A 6,807-nucleotide genomic window follows, 5' to 3' on the forward strand; every position below is an offset into this window, starting at 1 on the left:
GTTAATTACATTCGAAAATATAAAACAAAAGAAAAGATATAAAAAAAAGAAAAAGTCTAATCTATCAATCAAAACAAAGTCTTTATAAAACGGCGCGAATCTGATTTAACACATTTGTGGAGCAAGAAGCAAAAGTCATCTTTTAAAAGAACAAAACATTGCTTGCGAAATCGAAAGTGACACACAGACAGAAAACAAAATGACATACGCGTTATACTATTAATATATAGATACTACTAATAATAACTACTAATAATAATACGGGATTTAGTTTGTACTAAAATTGTTCCATTCATTACTTTTTGCTTTATTTCTACTATGTATAAATTAGTCGTATAGCTTGCTAGACTAGCCAAAGAGTTATCGTCCGTTTCTTCGAAACTCTCCCGCCGATTTTTACCCGTTTACCGTCATTACGCCATACCACCATATTTTCCCGCCTTTACTATCACTGTAACGGACGATAACTTCGTCTACGATTGACGAAGATAGCACTAAACATCAGTTGCAGTGATACGAAACCCCCGAAAGTTGTGAGCTCGCATTTTATCTTAGTGGTTGTGCACCAATGCACTTCTGAACTATTGTTTATTTACTATTTCCATGCCGAAACTTTAAGGCGAAAGTGAATATTGTTAGGGTTACAATGTTCAATTGACCCGCTAAGATGTTGTTATTTATTATCTATTACCTCTTATTGCCTTGTTCTTATCTTTGTTATATAGGTGTACAAGGGTTATGTGGACGACCCTCGAAATACAGACAATGCATGGATGGAAACTGTAGCCTGTAATTTCCATGATGACACTGGTGAAGTCTTTGGTGAATTCCAATTAAATGTAGGTGAAATATTTAAGTGTTCTAAACAGAATCCAAACACCAAGAGCGTGTATTGAGGAATCTTCTTGCTTATACAGTTGTAACATCTTCACTCTATCCCCTCAACTGATGGATTTTCAATAAATGCTTATCGATTGTCACTCTATGATTTTGCCTTTTTTGAAGGCTTTTCTTTTTTCTACATTTCTAAATTTTCCTATCTTAAATCAAAGACCCCACCATAGCATTCAAACTCTTTAACCAATGCAGCGAATGCACACGGCGATCTTTGATTGGATTAATCGGATTCAAATTTCCGTGTTATAGCCAAATTTTAGGAAATTAACTGAGAAGAAATGCTTTATTTTTCTTTTATCCTTTAGAGGACAACTATAAGTACATTCTGTGAAAATTTCAAGTCTCTAGCAATTTCCTATCCGGAATTATCTTGATTCCGATTTAGAGCGATCTCAACCGGGATGAGAACGGGATAGAGGGATCTCTCGAAAACGAAAGTGCCCAATAACTGGTGAACAGTTTGATGTATCAAAAAACTTTTTTGCCTACTTTTACATTGCTATAAGGACACATTTCATCTTCTCATGAGCTCTACTTAAGGAGATACAAGGGATATTAGCCAAAATAATCCCGATTTTACAAAAGTTCCAATGAAAGATCACTGTGGCAGTTGAAAATGAAGATAAAATGCAAATCTTTTCAATAGGCTGGTGACGACGCCCAAGCAGTTCGTTGGCAACGCGTTAGTGGAAACATACCCTTATTTGCAAGCCACGTTGGCATACTCGAGCAAGTCGCTAACATGCATAACGCTGCTTTCTATTGATTTTGGATGAAATGGATGATTGTATCACAAAGTCAAGGGGGGGGAGACAAAGTATCCCCTCCCCCAGGACCCAGGACTAAAGTCTGTCTTAAAATAATTTGCAGCTTAAACTTTTGATAGAATTCGAAAAAAAATGAAAAATGCATGGTGGGTAATATAGTTTTTGTGGTAGTTATCATTTGGGTCATTTGGCAATGAATTAATGGAATGGTTTCGATTTTGGAACTAATTTTCGCGGGTTTTAATTTTCGCGGTTTTGCCCTTTTTTGGACAAATTTCCTTCATTTTCCTAGGGATTTTTCAAATTTTTCGATAAAATTGGAAAAATATTGTATTTCGCGGGAATTAATTTTCGCGGTATTTAGCTCTCAAAATTTTTCGCGTGATCAAATTTTCGCGATTTTGACGAAAAACCGCGAAAAACGCTAAAATTAAAACCCGCGAAAATTAGTTCCAATAACGTAGACGTTTTATTGTCTGGAAAGTTTATACATATTCTACATATTAAAAATTTAATTCTTACAGGTGGATTTTAATCATAGATTTTTTCAACTAATTCTAATGCACTTTAATTTATCGCAATTTTATGCACCTTTTAATACACGAGTGAAATTTGTACACTTTTTTATGCTTACTATTTGAAATTTTTATTTCTTATGAAAATGCACTTTTTTATTTGGTAGGGTCAATATTTAGCTCATTTTGAAACTATTTTGTCTGTTTTACGAGGCAAAATTTGTGCTTACAGTACTAAATTTGCGAGTTTTATTTTCTACGAGTTGCAAAACACAAATGAAAGACGCAATGGAATTTCAATTTCAATCAAAAATCAAATCCGCTCGCGAAAATCTTTCAAAATTTTAAATTCCATTGGTAACGTCCCATAATCAAGATCATAATAGTAAGATGTTATTGACCTCAAATAACCCTTATTGAATCTCACTGTTTAACTAACAATGTAAATTTTGTAAAAATTGTAAATTTTCAAATAGTTAACAAATAATTATGTATATTTATAGCTTTACTGTACAATATTACCATTACAAGATAGGGGTATTTCGCTTAAAAAACACACCAAATAAGCAGCCGGTGTCAAACTAATTACTGTTCTTATGAAAAAGTTCATAATTCATTAACGTCCTATTTAATGATATTTAATTAAATATCTTCCTCCATAATTAGATCTATTGTTTTTGTTTCTTCCATGTCATTTTATAGATCCTTTCTTTTATAGAAAATTAAGAGAAAAATAAATCGATTATGTTGATGTCTGGTCAAATTCATTATGATTATTTTGGCAATGTGCGTGTGAAAGATCAAGGAAAATTGAGAAGATATTTTTGGTGTTTCTTTTACTTGGAAATTGGTTTTGGTTGACCTGCAGCAAGAAGGATTTTTAGTCTGGAAATCTGTTTTCAAGAGGAATGGACTCGTTCTTGACAAGTAGTAATCAATTGAAGGTACCCTCGTTGAAGTTGAAATTGATTGGTCGTATTGACATGACTATCAAACCGCCTCGTAAGTTTAATTTCTTTTTGTATCGCTCTCCCTATGTATCAAAATAAGGATTTTCTTTAATATATAAAAAATTAATATTAATTTCAACGATAGTTTTTACTTTAAGCAAGCTTCAATTAGAAGTCTGCGAATATGTTTTTTCATGCCATAGCTGTCTATCAAAAAGTTAAAATATTGTTTAGGTTTTGTTTGGTACACATTTTTTTAATAAGACCATCCAAAAATTTTGAACCCTTTAGGATGTTTTTAACGTTTAATTTTTAGGCCTTAAAAATGTTCTGAACATGTTCTTATTTGCACCATTTTGTGAGAATTTCTATCTACCGGGTGACCCACGAAAAAGTTCAGACGTTTCTCGACGTCCTGAGGCGGAAAAAATGTCCCAAAGTGCTTGGAGTTTAATTATTTAGAAAGTAGATATCCTAACTTAAAATTTGAGCTATCACTTTTTAAATTTGACCGATTTGTTCTCTACTTATGAGCTTTTAAAGTCAAAATTCACTTTTCGGAAAGTGTAAAAAACACATAAAAAAGAGGTATTAAATTTATGCAATCAATTAGAAAATCACTAACAAATTGACTTATTTAACGAGTTTTATGACATTAATAATTAATAAAAACACCTTTAAAAGTAATTTTTGTTTAAAACAAGACTAGTTTTTATAAGAATTGGCGCTTTTGTAGATTTTTCAGATTTTTTTCAAAAACTGTATATCAAAAACGTTTAAAAATACCAAATTTGATACCCCTTTTTTACGTGTTTTTTACACTTTCCGAAAAGTGAATTTTGACTTTAAAAGCTCATAAGTAGAGAACAAATTGGTCAAATTTAAAAAGTGATAGCTCAAATTTTAAGTTAGGATATCTACTTTCTAAATATCTAAACTCCAAGCACTTTGGGACATTAGTTCGGCCTCAAGACGTCGAGAAACGTCTGAACTTTTTCGTGGGTCACCCGGTATTTTCTTAAGAAATTGGCCGATTTCGTGGATTTCGCGGATTTGGGTGTCATCCGCGAAAATCCGCGAAATTACATCCCAATCGAAATTTGGAATGGTCTCATCCGCGAAATATTTCTAAACAAAACTCAAAATATATCAAATAAATACTATTTCAATGGCTACTTGCATCAAAGAAGCGCAAATAATGTGTATTTCAACAACCAACATGCATTATTTGACAGTAAAAGTCACAAAATCGTGAAATTATTGCCACCCAATAGTGCCACCCGCGAAGTTAAGTCCCCGCGAAATTTTTGAATATCGTGGATAGGCCCAACCCCGAAATTTAATCCCCGCGAAAGTTTATCCCATTAAAGTAGTTAAAGTTCCGTAGTTTTCCATTCTTTAAAGAAAATATATATGACTCAAATATGGAGCCTGGCAGGTGGGTCTCACCAAAATAAATGACCATCTATAGATTTTATGACCATATATGGACCTAATGGAAATTTACTTGACTCCATTGTGAAACGCAAATAGTGAGATAATCTATCACGTAGGTTTCTTAAGAATCCTCCCTTTGTTTGAAATAAAAATGAAATAGTTTTCTCTCGCTGTTACCGTTTTTCCTATCTTAAAACTTTAACCTACTGTTTTCTTCAAGGATCTGTTACCCTTGAGATGCTTAGGCAAAAATGGGTGCTGGGTATGTGCAGACGGTAGGGGTATAATTTTTCATATTCCAAAGACGACTTAACTCTAGATATTTTATTCGCAAGTTCCACTTTTCGCCACACTTTGGTCTAAGATTGGCCATGAATGTCATCTTATTGGTGAATTATCTTGATTTAGGTATTAGGCAGTTTTTAAGAGCTTTTGAATGGTATAAATGATATTGTCTCAAAATAAGTTTGAAACTTTCAAAAAATTTCGCCTATAGGGTTTTGCCTAGGGAAAATAGAAATTGCCCAAAAAGGGATGTTCCACAAATGAGAATTTAGGGTATTTTTACCTGAGCCATAAACATTCTATAGAGAAAGCCTGGAGGAAGTGTCAGCTATATCTTATTTTTTTCTGTAAAATAGGCTAAACAACCCCACTAATAGTATTCACGACCCGACCGTTTGATATCACGACCTGATCCTTTGATATAACGACCTGACATTTTGTATTACGACCCAACGTTTTGATTTTGACACCGATCTGACCGAGGGGTAAATCACTTAAAAAAAGGTGTACGATACTTTTTGACTTTTTGAATTTTCATTTGACTTTTTGACTTTTTTTTGACTTTTATTAGACTTTTTGACTTTTTTTTTTACTTTTTTCCAACTTCCATTTTGACTTTTTCCCGACAAAAACGCCCACCGCCTTCGGGCGCCTAAGATTTTCCGCCAAAAACGCCAACCGCCCATAAATTTTGCTCCACCCATTCGCCCATTCAAGAAATTTTTTGACTTTTTCAAGACTTTTTTTTTACTTTTATTTGACTTTTTGACGTTTTTCTAAGAATTTTTGACTTTTTCGACTTTTTTTTGACTTTATGACTTTTTTTTTTACTTTTTGACTTTTTTTTGGACTTTTTTTTGACTTTTTTGACTTTTTGTATGTGTACGATAATTTTTCGAGTGATTTACCCCTCGGATCTGACTTTATAAAAAATAATCATTTTCTCCAATTCACCAAAACACAGGTGAACGGGCGAATGAATGAACAATTTAAAGAATTTAAAGAATCTGCAGGAATGAGACCGACGTGAAGTAATTTAAAACGCAAAACATTTTGTCATTCACTTTTATTATTAAAACTCAGCAAAGAAAATTAAAAAAAAGTAAAACCATTTACGTAATGATTAATAAGCCCATCAAAAAAGGGAGTTTCTAAACATCGACCAGAAATGGCGACCACGACCAGCGACCAGATAAAGTTGAGTTATCGAGTTTTTCCTCTTTCTCCACCGTAGAGTCTTTCTCTTATGATCATTTATTTATCGAATTGAAGAGTAAAGCTCACCCCTGTCTCACCTACAGTGATTATAAAGCCACGTGCAAAACGTGTAGAGCAGCCATTTCAACGCTCTTGGAGCTTGAATAGAGTGTCAATTTCTATCCTTTTGTATTTTCGGCATCAAATTAATTAGTGACAAAATTTTTGCTGGAATTTATTTACGAAGCTTTATAATTGATCATCAGATCATTATTTTGTCAAAATAAGTCATTTTGACAATGTAAGGACAATAGAATAATGATGGATTGAAATCTCTAAAACTGGCCTTCCCAGCTTTTTCCTACTGACAATTTTTATCTATTCATACTAAAGGCATCTCATTCGGTACAATTAAATATTGTGTGTAATAACGTTTACAGGCATACACTTAATTGCCCTGTCAATATTTTTGTCAAAAAGTGTCACTTTGTCTAGAAAATGACTGGTAACGTCAAAAGTCACTCTTAGTATTCTCTAGCTAGAGTAATTCTCAGCCACGTGCTCAGTGGTTCATTTGAAAGCCACATCAGGACTCGATTTGGATGTTCTCTACGGTGGAGAGAGCAGGTAAACTCGATAACCCAAATTTATCTGGTCGCCGGTCGTAGTCGCTGGTCGTGGTCGCCATTTCTGGTCGATGTTTAGAAACTCCCCATCAAAAAATTCAATAAAAGGAAGGAAATTAAGATCAAGTCATTT

At 33.4% G+C, this 6,807-nt stretch overlaps 1 long non-coding RNA gene across 1 annotated transcript; it reads left to right on the top strand.

Moving 5' to 3' along the window:
• Positions 1-729: 729 nt before the first annotated feature.
• LOC136801098 (uncharacterized) lies at positions 730-1,774 on the top strand. The gene is made up of 2 exons (XR_010845808.1): positions 730-839; positions 1,544-1,774. It is a non-coding gene; the product is annotated as an uncharacterized lncRNA (long non-coding RNA).
• Positions 1,775-6,807: the final 5,033 nt, after the last annotated feature.

This window comes from Clytia hemisphaerica, unplaced genomic scaffold (genome assembly GCF_902728285.1).
Source record: "Clytia hemisphaerica strain Z4C2 unplaced genomic scaffold, Clytia hemisphaerica genome assembly, whole genome shotgun sequence".
Classification (NCBI taxonomy): domain Eukaryota; kingdom Metazoa; phylum Cnidaria; class Hydrozoa; order Leptothecata; family Clytiidae; genus Clytia; species Clytia hemisphaerica.